Here is a 15137-nt window from a genome sequence, read left to right as displayed (position 1 = left end):
CACAGACTTAGAAAACAAACTTATGGTTACCAAAGGGGAGAAAGAGGGGAGGGATAAATTAGGAGGCTGGGATTAACATAGACATACTACTATATATAAAGAATAGATAACCAACAAGGACCTACTGTATAGCACAGGAAACTATACTCAATGTCTTGTACTAACCTGTAAGGCAAAAGAACCTGAAAAGGAATATATATATTACTGAATCACTGTGCTGTACACCTGAAACTAACATGATATTCTAAATCAACCATACTGCAATGAAAAAAATTTAAAAAAAAACCATTATTGGTATTTGAGACAACATGGCAGAAGGGGCATTCCTCTGTTCTCATTTTCCTTCAAAACCATACCTGGTGCAAGCAGTTTTCCCTCCAAGAGTACAGACTTACGCATGTTTTAATGACAGGCATTTATATAAATATTACAGGGCTTCCCTGGTGGCACAGTGGTTAAGAATCTGCCTGCCAATGCAGGGGACACGGGTTTGAGCCCTGGTCCAGGAAGATCCCACATGCCACGGAGCAATTAAGCCCATGCGCCACAACTACTGAGCGTGCGCTCTAGAGCCCGCGAGCCACAACTACTGAGCCTGCATGCTGCAACTACTGAAGCCTGAACGTCTAGAGCCCGTGCTCCGCAACAATAGAAGTCACCGCAACCAGAAGCCCGTGTACCACAAGGAAGAGTAACCCCCGCTCGCAGCAACTAGAGAAAACCCACGTGCAGCAACAAACACCCAACGTAGCCAAAAACAAATGAATAAAATAAATTTATAAAAAAAATATTACAACTGTGTGTTTCTGATATGGATAAATACTTTAAAACTTGAAATGCTTTCATTACACTCATACTGGAGTTATTATTTTTTAAATTTTATTATTAATTTTTTTTGTGGTACGCAGGCCTCTCACTGCTGTGGCCTCTCCCGTTGCGGAGCACAGGCTCCGGACGCTTAGGCTCAGCGGCCATGGCTCACAGGCCCAGCTGCTCCGTGGCATGTGGGATCTTCCCGGACCGGGGCACAAACCCATGTCCCCTGCATCAGCAGGCAGACTCTCAACCACTGTGCCACCAGGGAAGCCCTGGAAGCTATTTTTATTTATTTTTGTAAATCGAAAAGTCAAGCAAATTAGACTTGCCTTCTCTGTGATAATATTACTGTTTACTGAAAATAGCTCTACAGCTTTTCACCATATACAATCTATTTCTCTGCTAAGGAGACTATCTAGAATTGCAAACCCTAAGTAAATATCTCACAGATGAGGAAAGGAACCAGACATCAAGAAATCCCCCAGAATGTCTTTTAAAATAAATTATTCTTAACATTTATTTCAGATTTTCTGTATCATTACTCAGTTAAACTTACTTCTACTTTTAGTTCCACTGAAAACATTACTGTCAGTGTTGGACCCAAATTTCAACACTATATTGGCTAAGGGATGGCAGGTTGATTTAGGGACTTGTTTTGAGGCATTGTTTTCATGGTAATTTATACAATACTGAGGAAAAGATAAACTATCCAGATAAGTAAAAGGGGAATGGTGGAAGGGGTGTCAACACCCCAGCAATTTCTCCAAGCTACCACAGCTGGCTTCCACTTTCCCCTCGGTATTAACCACATCTTCCGTCTTCTGTACTTTGATGTGTTGACACGTGGGGCCTTGCTGACCCTGGGGGCACTGCCCCTCCCAGGGTGAGCCAATTCCTGCAAACACACTGTCCTAATACAAACCAACCAATCAAGACTCCACAACCCAGCTACCTCCTCTCTCTGGTTGTCACACTCCAGGCCACTATCCATCTGCCCTAATCACCCCAGGCTCAGGTACCAAACAAGGGAAGCCTCTGTGCTGCAGAGCCTCTGAGATAATTCAAACTAGCCAACCCTAAACCTGCTTACTCAGCCTCATCCATTCCTTCCTGTGGAAAGCACAATAAAGGCTCTTTCCTGCCCTCCCCCTTCTCCTCTGGCCTCCCCATCCCCCCACAGCAGATGTGCCCTCTCCTCTCAGGAACAGTTATTAATAAACTACCTTTTCAATGGCAGCTGTTTCCTGATATTTTGGCCTTATGATACCTCAAATAATCTATATTCTGAAATATTTTCTACAGTAAATTCCCCTATTATATCTTAGAAATGAAAAAAATTAAAATTTGGTCAAACAAGGAAAAAATTTTAAAATTACTGGCAAGACTTATTCCATAGATCTGAAAAAAAGTGAATCTGAGAAATCATTTTGAAATGTCTGATATCAACTAGAATTCATCAAAATATCTTCTACATCCGTATCACTGCACCAAGAAAGTGGGGCAATGGAGCTAAAGAGGTGAGTTTTAAGAAAGAACTCATAGATGAACTCCCCTGTTGAAAGAGAATTAAGATTAAGAAAAATCCAGACAGATAGGGGAAGAGCATATGCAGTTGCTTTAAAGAGCCCAGTAGTTCTGCCTAACTTTAATACATAAGGGTCATGAATCCTGGCAGGGTTAGAATTGGAAGATGAAGGATCTACTACTTCATATGGAAGATCTTGGTCTAAGTGTGAAAAGATGGTGCCCTGAGGGGAAGGCGCAAGACCAGATCTACATCTTGGGAAGATAATGCCTGTGTTGATGTGGCAGAACACGTGGATTAGAAGAGAGTGCAGAGGCAGAAAGAGCAAAGACCTCCCTCAAAGCAGATAACCATGTGATCGTGTTGAGAAAGGTTATACAAAGCCTTATATACAGAAGATATCTTATACACAGAAGATAACTGTGTCATTAAAGAACGCAAAGCCTTCTGATGATGCATGGTTGCTACCCAGTATATCAAAGCAGTTAAGGCTTCTACAGTGACTGAAGAATTTCAGATGAATACTTACTATCATGGTTTTCTCCAAAGATATGACAAATCCAATATCACAAAAGCACTAGGAATTTTAGTGGAATTGAAACTACCCTAAAAACAAACCCAAAATGTCAAAAATTCTTCTTTGAAATATGTTAAATATTTGGATTCACTTATTTGTACCACCTTAATTTTTAGATGGAATCTCAGAGGTCTGCCATCTTTAGCTATCACACATTTTAATGCTCTATCTCATTCAATTTCATGTCTTAAAAAATTCACATTAATCTAAAAATGTAAAATCAGTGTTTTTCCAAACAGCAGATACTTCCCCAACAACTCCTACAAAGTTTCCTGGACAAGTAGCAATATGTAATAGGAAAAATGGTCATTTTTATTTATTTTACTCTCTGTACCTTCCTGAAAGCCAAATGAACTGGTACAAATGATTTGCACTTACTTGCAAGAAACTGGGACATAACGCTTAGAATGTCTTGAGTTCATGCACAGGATGTAGTACATTACAGCTTCATTTTATTTTTGGTTTGATTTCACATACCTTTGGGTGACTCTTTTATCTCAACCATAAAACAGGATTAATAAAGCTCAGAATGCATACATGTTGTGACATAATGTGTTCTTTCTGCTCCTCTACAGCAGCGGGGTCCTGTCTGATAAAATACTAAATGGTACTCCGTGACCCCGCCATCAACACACCAAAGTGACTTAGGCATTGGAGGGAATCTGATTCACTGGGAACGTGGGTGCCGCCCATTACTTGGTGACACCCGCACGCCCACTGAGGCCCTGGTGAGCAGGCTGAATTAATTCACTTCCGTAAATGAGCAAAGTTCCCAGCACTTGTGCAGAGAATCAGCCCTGACGGGGCTAAAATAATTGAAAGCTGCTCAAATTAGGAACTTCACTGGTCAGAGGGAACAAGCAGTTCATACAAATCAGTGATGCTAGCTTGTTGTAAAACCATGGAGCTCCACTGATCTGTGTATGATTTTCTGACTTTTGATGGAGATAGGGGTAACAGAGACAATATTCTCCTTGATTAAAACTCAACAGGGAAAAGATGCTAAATTAATGTCTAAGAAGCTTGGTCTGGCTAGTGGAAAAACAATAGGGAGTATTTGGGATGTATTATGGGCATAAGGGAGGTAGTCTCTCTCCACCTGTAGCAAACTGAAGCTATGCAGCAATTCTGGGGTTATTCAAACATTCAATTTTCTAGGAAACTCAGAAATCCAACATTTTAATGAAATCTCCTCTGCTTTAGCAGGCGCTGCTACTAGTACTCTACAGGTATGTTTTTTTTGGCCACACATCGCTTTAAACTTGAATACTGTCAAAATATAAGACTAAGTAGATCATAAGAAGACTGAACAATTAATCTTCCACGATACCATAATCTACCTGTGAATTACTGCAGTACGTATCAGCAAGAAATTTTATTTCTTAAAAAGCAAATTCCTTAGAAAATAAGTCAGTTAGTGCTAAATAGAGAGTGAATGGTTAAAAAAAACCCTAATTTTAATGGTATAATAGGATACAAAGATATACCACTCTATGCTACCATAAAACTACAGGCAAATATTACACTAAACGTTGGAAGGAGGGACGGAAGGAAGGAAATGAGGAAAGGAGGGAGGGAGGGAGAAAACAAAATAAATCTGAGCTTCATTCACTGAGATTTTGGACTTAAGACTCTATCTTAAAAGGAAATATATATATATATATAAATAAATAAAAATAAACAAATATATATATATATATATATATTTTTAAAAGTATTACTGGGAATTCTCTGGTGGTCCAGTGGTAAAGAATCCACCTTGCAATGTAGGGGACTCAGGTTTGATCCCTCGTCAGGGAACTAAGATCCCACATGTGGCAGAGCAAATAAGCCCACGTGCCACAACTACTGAGCTCGTGCGCCTCAACTAGAGCCCACCTGTTGCAAACTACAGAGGCTACATGCCCCGCAGCCTGCACACCACAACTAGATAGAAGCCCACAAACCTCAACAAAGATGTCACGTGCCGCAATTAAGAACCGACATAGCCTTAAATAAATTAAAAAAATCTATAAACAATAAATGCTGGAGTGCGTGTGGAGAAAAGGGAACCCTCTTGCACTCTTGGTGGGAATGTAAATTGATACAGCCACTATGGAGAACAGTATGGAGGTTCCTTAAAAAACTAAAAATAGAACTACCATAAGACCTAGCAATCCCACTACTGGCATATACCCTGAGAAAACCATAATTCAAAAAGAGTCATGTACCACAATGTTCACTGCCGCTCTATTTACAATAGCCAGGACATGGAAGCAACCTAAGTGTCCATCGACAGAGGAATGGATAAAGAAGATGTGGTACATATATACAATGGAATATTACTCAGCTATAAAAAGAAATGAAATTGAGTTATTTGTAGTGAGGTGGATGGACCTAGAGTCTGTCATACAGAGTGAAGTATGTCAGAAAGAGACAAATACTGTATGCTAACACATATATATAGAATTAAAAAAAAAAGGTTCTGAAGAACCTAGGGGCAGGACAGGAATAAAGACACAGATGTAGAGAATGGACTTGAGGACACGGAGGGGGAAGGGGAAGCTGGGAAGAAGTGAGAGAGTGGCATGGACATATGTACACTACTAAATGTAAAATAGCTAGCTAGTGGGAAGCAGCTGCATCGCACAGGGAGATCAGCTCGGTGCTTTGTGACCACTTAGAGGGGTGGGACAGGGAGGGTGGGAGGGAGATGCAAGAGGGAGGAGATATGGGGATATATGTATATGTATAGCTGATTCACTTTGTTATAAAGCAGAAACTAACGCACCATTGTAAAGCAATTATACTCCAATAAAGATGTTTTAAAAAATTAAATAAATAAATAAATAATAAATATATCTTTAAAAAATATAAAAGTATTGCCAATTAACAGATACAGCCAATCCTTCATTACTGGTAGATTCTGTATTTGCAAATTAGCCTGCTCACTAAAATTTATTTGTACCCCCAAAACCAATACTTGTGGTGCTTTCAAAGTCATTCACGGATATGTGCAGAGAGGCAAAACATTTGAGTCACTGGATGCTCATGTTCTCAGCTAAGGTTGACAAGGAAATGCTCTGCCTTCTTGTTTCAGCTCTCATACTGTATAAAAGTGTCCTTTTCATTTCCTGCCACATTGGTTGCATTTCTATGCTTTTTGTGGAAAATTTTGCTGTTTCAATACCTCTCTCCCAAGAGTAGTGCAGAAGTGCTTTCTTGTGTTACCAAGCACAAGAAAGCTGTGATGTGCTTTTTGGAGAAAATACATACATGCATTGGATAAGCTTTGTCTGTGCTGTCAACCGTGAGCTCCATGTTAATGAATCCACAATACATACTAAATAAGGTGGTGCTAAACAGAAACACAAATAAAGCACGGTTATATATCCATTGATGAAAATGTTGTGACCAAGACCTCACAGGAACCCAATCATGTATTCCCCCTGAGATCAACAGTTCAGTATTTAAGTCAGGGTTCACGGCAACTTTATAGAATGTAACTGCTGTGAATAGTGAGAACTAACTGTACTTACACTGCATTCATTTCTTTAAACAGGAAAATAAAGGATTATTTCAAACTACCACATATATGAAAGTGAAAATATAATCAAGAAATATTTAAATTATCCTATGGAAAATGATCAAGGAACTGCAGCTCTCTTCATAGGTAAGAGGGATGCTACATGGTGTCATTCCACAAACGGACTTTTTTGTTTTCTTCTCACTGCTTGGACGTGCATTTATTTCACTACACGCAACTTCCTTGCAGTTTACAAAGACCAGTCTCATTCTTCACATGCTTATTGCAACTAAACTCTGTGGTTTCCATGTCTAATTATTAAAATTCACTAGGCACTTTGTAACTAGTAAATCCAGTGTTAGCAGTACATTAATGTTGAAGGGGTTCAGAACATGCCACCCCAAAATATGTCTCTTTGATATACTGATTATTTTGAGCTGAAGGCACTTGAGAAACAGCAGATGCAGGAAGGGCTCTCTGATTGACCTCTTTCTACCTAAAAGCAGGTCCTAAAATCTCCCATGAAATGGGCACTCTCCCCACACCAGGAAGACAATAACAATATTCTTATCAACAGAGTCTGGGAACCAAAGCCAAAACAGGAGTTGGAACCTTAACAAATGAACCTACAAAAACCTCTCCTCTTCAATTAGTTTCCCCAAATATTTCCTAATCACTGTCCCAATTAACTTCCCCCAGCCCAAGTCCTTTGTCTTGTTACGTCCTTATAATTTATCATTCTTTGTTTAAAAAGGCATATAAGCTTTGGGGCCTAATGGCTTCCTTGGGTCTTCATTCTTCTTCTGAAGACACCCATGTACATATAAAATGTTACATAAAATTGGTATGCTTTTCTCCTGTTCATCTATCCCATGTCAGTTTAATTTGTAGGGTAACCACAGAACCTAAGAGGGTGAAAGGAAGTTCTTTTCCCAATACATTGTGTAGAATCTCAGATTCCTGGGGAATCACAGAATCTAAACCACACTCACCGTTTACATTTCTAACGAGGTAAGGCCCAGAATTTTCCTTGTTTATTTAACCATTTGATTATTACCCACTTTTTCTGACCTTATAGGAAATAATCTTAAAATTTGCAGCATAAAAATACAGATTTTATTGTCTATCAGAATAGGAAAATTAGTCCGTCTCCCCTCTAAACCCTAATTTACTTGAGTATAATTATATTGTATAATTTATATAATGATTAATATCATATACTGTTGTATAATTTGTATAATTTATACTTTGAATTTGTTTTCCTAACATAAATCAAGGGTTTCCCTGGCATTTTCTCTTGAATAAAAGTTGAGCTATTGGAAAATTAGAAACGTATTGGTAAAGCTGTAGAATTTTATAGCCTCAAAGAGGGGGATAATTTTTGAATTCAGAAAATAAAAGGGCAACTGTTACAAATTCACATGAATCTTAGGAAAGATTTTTTTGTTATTTTGGTTTGCTTTGCTTTGGTTTTGGTTTTGAAGGGCTAAGAGAAAGGAATCGAATTTGGAAATAGGACACATTGCGATACAGTGCCTACACATCCTATTTTCAACTTTCTGCATTTGACATTGTTTACACTTTAGGTCAATCCTAACAATTTATGCACTTTCCAAGGCATGACAGATATAAGGCTTACAAGTGCTATTTATAGTAGGTCGGTTAAGTCTTTAAAATGTCAATGGCTGAGTTTCTCTTAATGTAGACCTAGAAGCAAAGCACAGGGTTTCATTCCAGGGGGATAAAGGGTGTGCTGTGACAGGAAATTTACTGGGAAATTAAAGTGATGCCAGCTTTCTCATGACCCAAGACGTATGGCGTGGAAGCAATACCATTATAACCATCCCACCAGGTTTCAGGTGACCACTGGACCGGAACCCAGAGACCTCAGACCGAACCCTGGCCTATTTGCTCTTGGGGACATCAATTTACTCTCTCGGCCTATAAAATGAAGGCAGGAAACAGGTAATTTCTTAGATTCCCTTCAGCTCCAAAATTAAGTATCTCTTATTCTGGGTGACTTGGTCAAGCTTACATTCATTTTTAATTTTGGATTTTAAATCAGATTCTAGAATGGCAGAATTCTGAACTTTAGAGCATATTCACATTTCCTGATTACTTTAGCACTTTATCAATTGGGCATTCTCAAAGAGAATTGTAAAACGTAACATCCACAGACATTGAAACATTTTATAGATGACTACTATGGACTGCTAAATTTTATTTACATTACAAAGTGTCAAAATTTGCAAATTAGAGTAAAATTGTGACACTCTAACTACTATATATAATTAGTTATATTATTAATTTAAAAATGATAAACATTTATTGTATGGAGGTTTCTAGAAATGGAATCTAACAAAATGATTTGAGATGATAGAGTAATAGTTAACTTATATTCTTAGTGCCTTGATAATGTTCAAACAAACATAATTAGTAAGATTGAATTATTTTAATTCTAGAACATGGGAACAAAATTACTTATCTGAGTAAATTAAGGGAAACACTCAATGCTACAAATACCTGGGGCCAGTAAGGATGAATAGATGACCCTGAGCAAGTATAAAAGCACTGGCCACATTCAGCTATAATATTTCATGTTTCCTACTCTTTTTGCTAGTATTTAGTCTAGTGCAACAGCACAACTCTTGTTGTAAATATCAAAGAATTGTAACATATATATGTATATTTTCATATCTTACTAAATCAAGATCACCTTGAAGGGAGGGACTTTGTGTCTTTAGTGCCACTAACCCTGGTTCACAGTAGCTGGAGCAGTTGACATAGATTTAGTTAAGACTGCCAGGGTTCTAATTCCTGCTCTGCTGCCTTAAGCTATGTGACCTTCAGTAAGTTACAAGACATCTCAAAGCCTCAATTTCCTTGACTATCAAAAGGTAAAGGTAACAACATAGCAGTTCTTTGCAGAATTGTGAAGACTGAATAAGTCAATGCATGTAAAGCACTTAAAACAGGATCTGGTACATCGTAAACTGCTAATAAACATTAGCTTTTATTGTTACCATATACTAAGTTCTTGTTTAATTGATTTAAAACAATGAATATTCTGAGCACCCACTTGGCAACATTGACTCAGGCCTGGAAAGAGAACAGGGTCATGTTATTACAATAGAATTCATGGACGTAGGACCAACTGTGGCTCCCTGCTTGGTGACAGTAGGACCCACCCTACTTCCTGTTCCATATTTTTGCTGTTTTCACTGACATAGCTTATTTTGCTCCCCAGTGAGGAAAGCAGCAAAATATAGAGAAATAAAGGGAAAGGGAAATATTCTGTCCCTTCCCTTCCCTGCTCCACATAACAAGCATTTTGGAGGTCTCTCGGTACAGCCCTCTCACTATGACCTAAGAAACCTGGGGTGCAGGATGAGGGCCGGTCCCCTGTCTGAACAATATCAGATAAAGATTTTCAAACTGAGGCTTCACCTCAACACCATCATCTGTGACTATCCACAGCAGTGCAATGTAAGTCATAATTTCTATATAGCTCATAATTTTGCTATCCAGAAAGCAACTAATATTTCTTGAATATAGGAATTCACTGTTACAACATCTGGTTGAAGGAATGCACTAAAGGTAACCTATTTTCTTTCTTTTTTTTTTTTTTTACACATTTAAAGTTATCAAATTTAGGTAACTCCAACCCAAAGTCTAGAATTAAAACAAAGACTAGCTTCCAATTTTGTGTCTTATGACTAAATTTGATGAATTTCTGAAGAGCTCAAGATGGAAAAAATAATGTTAACTGTTAAATCAGAATGCTGAATAGACAATGAATCATCCCAAAATTCAGGCACTGGACTGTGGGAGCAACTGTAGACTTGGGGTTTGCTTTCTGCATCTAATTTGCTCCTGGTTTTATGTTTATCTGAGTTTAGTATTTAGAGCTTATTATCATTGGTAGATTTGTTTATTGATTTGGCTGTTCTCTTCCTTTATATATATATATTCCTTTTACTCTTTTTGTGAGTGTGTATGTGTATGCTTCTTTGTGTGATTTTGTCTATAGCTTTGCTTTTGCCATTTGTCCTATGGTTCTGTCTTTTTTTTTTTTTAAGTGTAGTTTTTAGCACTTGTTATCATGGGTGGATTTGTTTTTTTGATTTGGCTGCTCTCTTCTTTCTTTGTCTCTTTTTAAATTTATTACGTTTTACTTTTAATAATTTTTTTCTATTTTAATAACTATTTTTATTCATTCTTTTTTTTTTTTAATCCTTTTTCTTCTGATCCATGTGGCTGACAGGGTCTTGGTGCTCTGGCTGGGTGTCAGACCTGAGCCTCCGAAATGGGAGAGCTGAGTTCAGGACATGGGTCCACCAGAGACCTCCCAGTCCCATGTAATATAAAATGACAAAAGCTCTCCCAGAGATCTCCATCTCAACACTAAGACCCAGCTCCACTCAATGACCAGAAAGCTACAGTGCTGGACACACTAGGCCAAACAACTAGCAAGACAGGAACACAACCCCAACCATTAGCAGAGAGGCTGCCTAAAATCATATTAAGTTCACAGACACCCCAAAACACACCACTGGATGTGGTCCTGCCCAAAAGAAAGACAAGATCCAGCCTCATACACCAGAACACAGGCACCAGTCCCCTCCACCAGGAAGGTGATGCAACCCACTGAACAAACTTTACCCACTGGGGGCAGACATCAAAAACAATGGGAACTATGAACCTACAGCCTGCGAAAAGGAGACCCCAAACACTGTAAGTTAAGCAAAATGAGAAGAGAGAGAAATACACAGGCAGATGAAGGAGCAAGGTAAAAACTCACCAGACCAAACAAATGAAGAGGAAATAGGCAGTCTACCTGAAAAAGAATTCAGAGTAATGATAGTAAAGATGATCCAAAATCTTGGAAATAGAATGGAGAAAATACAAGAAATGTTTAACAAGGACCAAGAAGAAGTAAAGAGCAAACAAACAATGATGAAGAACACAATAAATGAAATTAAAAATTCTCTAGAAGGAATCAATAGCAGAATAACTTAGGCAGAAGAACAGATAAGTGATCTGGAAGATAAAATAGTGGAAATAACTACTGCAGAGGAGAATAAGGAAAAAAGAATTGAAGACAGTTTCAAAGACCACTGGGACAACATTAAACGCACCAACATTCAAATGATAGGGGTCCAGGAGCAGAAGAGAAAATAAAAAGGACTGAGAAAATATTTGAAGAGGTTATAGTTGAAAAATTCCCTAATATGGGTAAGGAAATAGTCAATCAAGTCCAAGAAACACAGACAGTCCCACAGAGGATAAATCCAAGGAGAAACATGCCAAGACATAGCAATCAAACTATCAAAAGTTAAATACAAAAAAAACCCATTAAAAGCAGCAAGGGAAAAGCGACAAATAACATACAAGGGAATCCCCATAAGGTTAACAGCTGATTTTTCAGCAGAAACTCTGCAAGCCAGAAGGAAGTGGCAGACATATTTAAAGTGATGAAAGGGAAAAAGCTATAACCAAGACTACTCTACCCAGCAAGGATCTCATTCAGATTCGACAGAGAAATTAAAATGTTTACAGACAAATAAAAGCTAAGAAAATTCAGCACTACCAAACCAGCTTTACAACAAATGCTAAAGGAACTTCTCTAGGCAGGAAACACAGGAGAAGGAAAAGTCTTACAAAAACAAACACAAAACAATTAAGAAAATGGTAATAGGGACATACATAGCAATAACTACCTTAAACGTAAATGGATTAAATGCTTCCACCAAAGACATAGACTAGCTGACTGGATACAAAAACAAGACTGGAATATATGCTGTCTACAAGAGACCCACTTCAGACCTAGGAACACATACAGACTGACAGTGAGGAGATGGAAAAACATATTCCTTGCAAATGGAAATCAAAAGAAAGCTGGAGTAGCAATTCTCATATCAGACAAAACAGACTTTAAAATAAAGACTATTACAAGAGACAAAGAAGGACACTACATAATGATCAAGGGATCAATCCAAGAAGATATAACAATTGTAAATACTGATGCACCCAACATAGGAGCACCTCAATACATAAGGCAAATGCTAATAGCCATAAAAGGGGAAATCTACAGTAACACAATAATAGTAAAGGACTTTAACACCCCACTTTCACCAATGGACAGATGATCTAAAATGAAAATAAATAAGGAAACACAAGCTTTAAATGATACATTAAACAAGATGGACTTAATTGATATCTATAGTACATTCCATGCAAAAATAGAAAATTACACTTTCTTCTTAAGTGCTCATGGAACATTCTCGAAGACAGATCATATCTTAGGTCACAAATCAAGCCTTCATAAATTTAAGAAAACTGAAATCATATCAAGTATCTTCTCCGACCACAACGCTATGAGACTAGATATCAACTACAGGAAAAAATCTGTAAAATATACAAACAGAGGCAGGCTAAATAATACACTGCTAAATAACCAAAAGATCACTGAAGAAATCAAAGAGAAATCAAAAAATACCTAGAAACAAATAACAATGAAAACACAATGACCCACAACCTTTGGGATGTAGCAAAAGCAGTTATAAGAGGGAAGTTTATAGCAATACAACCCTACCTCAAGAAACAAGAGAAATCTCAAATAAACAACTTAACCTTACATGTAAAGCAATTAGAGAATGAAGAATAAAAAACCCCAAAGTTAGCAGAAGGTAAGAAATCATAAATATCAGATCAGAAATAAATGAAAAAGAAAGGAAGGAAACAATAACAAAGATCAATAAAACTAAAAGTTGGTTCTTTGAGAAGATAAACAAAATTTATAAACCATTAGCCAAACTTATCAAGAAAAAAAGGGAGAAGACTCAAATCAATAAAATTAGAAATGAAAAAGGAGAATTAACAACTGACACTGCAGAAATACAAAGGATCATGAGAGATTACGACAAGTAACTGTATGTCAATAAAATGGACAACCTGGAAGAAATGGACAAATTCTTAGAGAAGCACAACCTTCTGAGACTGAACCAAGAAGAAATAGAAAATATAAACAGACCAGTCACAAGCACTGAAATTGAAACTGTGATTTAAAATCTTCCAACAAACAAAAGCCCAGGACCAGATGGCTTCACAAGCATATGCTATCAAACATTTAGAGAAGAGCTAACATGTATCCTTCTGAAACTCTTCCAAAATATAGCAAAGGGAGGAATACTCCCAAACTCATTCCACCAGGCCACCATCACCCTAATACCAAAACAAGACAAAGATGCCACAAAAAAAGAAAACGACAGGCCAATATCACTGATGAACATAGATGCAAAAATCCTCAACAAAACACTAGCAAACAGAATCCAACAGCACATTAAAAGGATCATACACCACGATCAAGTGGGGTTTATTCCAGGAATGCAAGGATTCTTCAATGTATGCAAATCAATCAATGTGATACACCATATTAACAGACTGAAGGAGAAAAACCATATGATCATCTCAATAGATGCAGAAAAAGCTTTTGACAAAATTCGACACCCATTTATGATAAAAACCCTCCAGAAAGTAGGCATAGAGGGAACTTACCTCAAGATAATAAAATATATGACAAACCACAGCCAACAGCATTCTCAATGGTGAAAAACTGAAACCATTTCCACTAAGATCAGGAATAAGACAAGGTTGCTCACTCTCACCAGTATTACTCAACATAGCTTTGGAAGGTTTAGCCATAGCAGTCAGAGAAGAAAAAGAAATAAAAGGAATCCGAATCAGAAAGAAGAAGTAAAACTGTCACTGTTTGCAGATGACATGATAGTATACATAGAGAAACCTAAAGATGCTACCAGAAAACTACTAGAGCTAATCAATGAATTTGGTAAAGTAGCAGGATACAAAATTAATGCACAGAAATCTCTTGCATTCCTACACACTAATGAAAAAAATCTGAAAGAGAAATTAAGGAAACACTCCAATTTACCACTGCAACAAAAAGAATAAAATACCTAGGAGTAAACCTACCTAAGGAGACAAAAGACCTGTATGCAGAAAACTATAAGACACTGATGAAAGAAATTAAAGATGATACAAATAGATGGAGAGATATACCATGTTCTTGGATTGGAAGAATCCATGTTGTGAAAATGACAATACTACCCAAAGCAATCTACAGATTCAATGCTATCCCTATTAAACTACCACTGGCATTTTTCACAGAACTAGAACAAAAAATTTCACAATTTGTATGGAAACACAAAAGACCCCGAATAGCCAAAGCCATCTTGAGAAAGAAAAATGAAGCTGGAGGAATCAGGATCCCTGACTTCAGACCATATTACAAAGCTACATGTAGTCATCAAGAGAGTATAGTACTGGCACAAAAACAGAAATATAGATCAATGGAACAGGATAGAAAGCCCTGAGACAAACCCATGCACATATGGTTACCTTAACTTTGATAAAGGAGGCAAGAATATACAATGGAGAAAAGACAGCCTCTTCAATAAGTGGTGCTGGGAAAACTGGACAGCTACATGTAAAAGGATGAAATTAGAACACTCCCTAACACCATACACAAAAATAAACTCAAAATGAATTAAAGACCTAAATGTAAGGTCAGACACTATCAAACCCTTAGAGGAAAACATAGGCAGAACAGTCTATGACATAAATCACAGCAAGATCCTTTTGGACCCACCTCCTAGAGAAATGGAAATAAAAACAAAAATAAACAAATGGGACTT

General features: G+C 37.5%; 1 protein-coding gene across 1 annotated transcript in view; it reads right to left on the bottom strand.

The window, feature by feature from the left end:
* Window positions 1-15137, bottom strand: part of LOC309810307 (contactin-associated protein-like 2) — a gene marked incomplete at both ends in the record, with an annotated part of 946489 nt that overhangs the window by 22767 nt on the left and 908585 nt on the right. The gene's annotated exons all lie outside the window — the stretch shown is intronic.

Source organism: Mesoplodon mirus (assembly GCF_964341445.2).
Source record: "Mesoplodon mirus genome assembly, chromosome: 9".
NCBI lineage: Eukaryota > Metazoa > Chordata > Mammalia > Artiodactyla > Ziphiidae > Mesoplodon > Mesoplodon mirus.
Note: the sequence above shows the minus strand (reverse complement) of the source record. Positions and strands in the feature narration are given on the sequence as shown.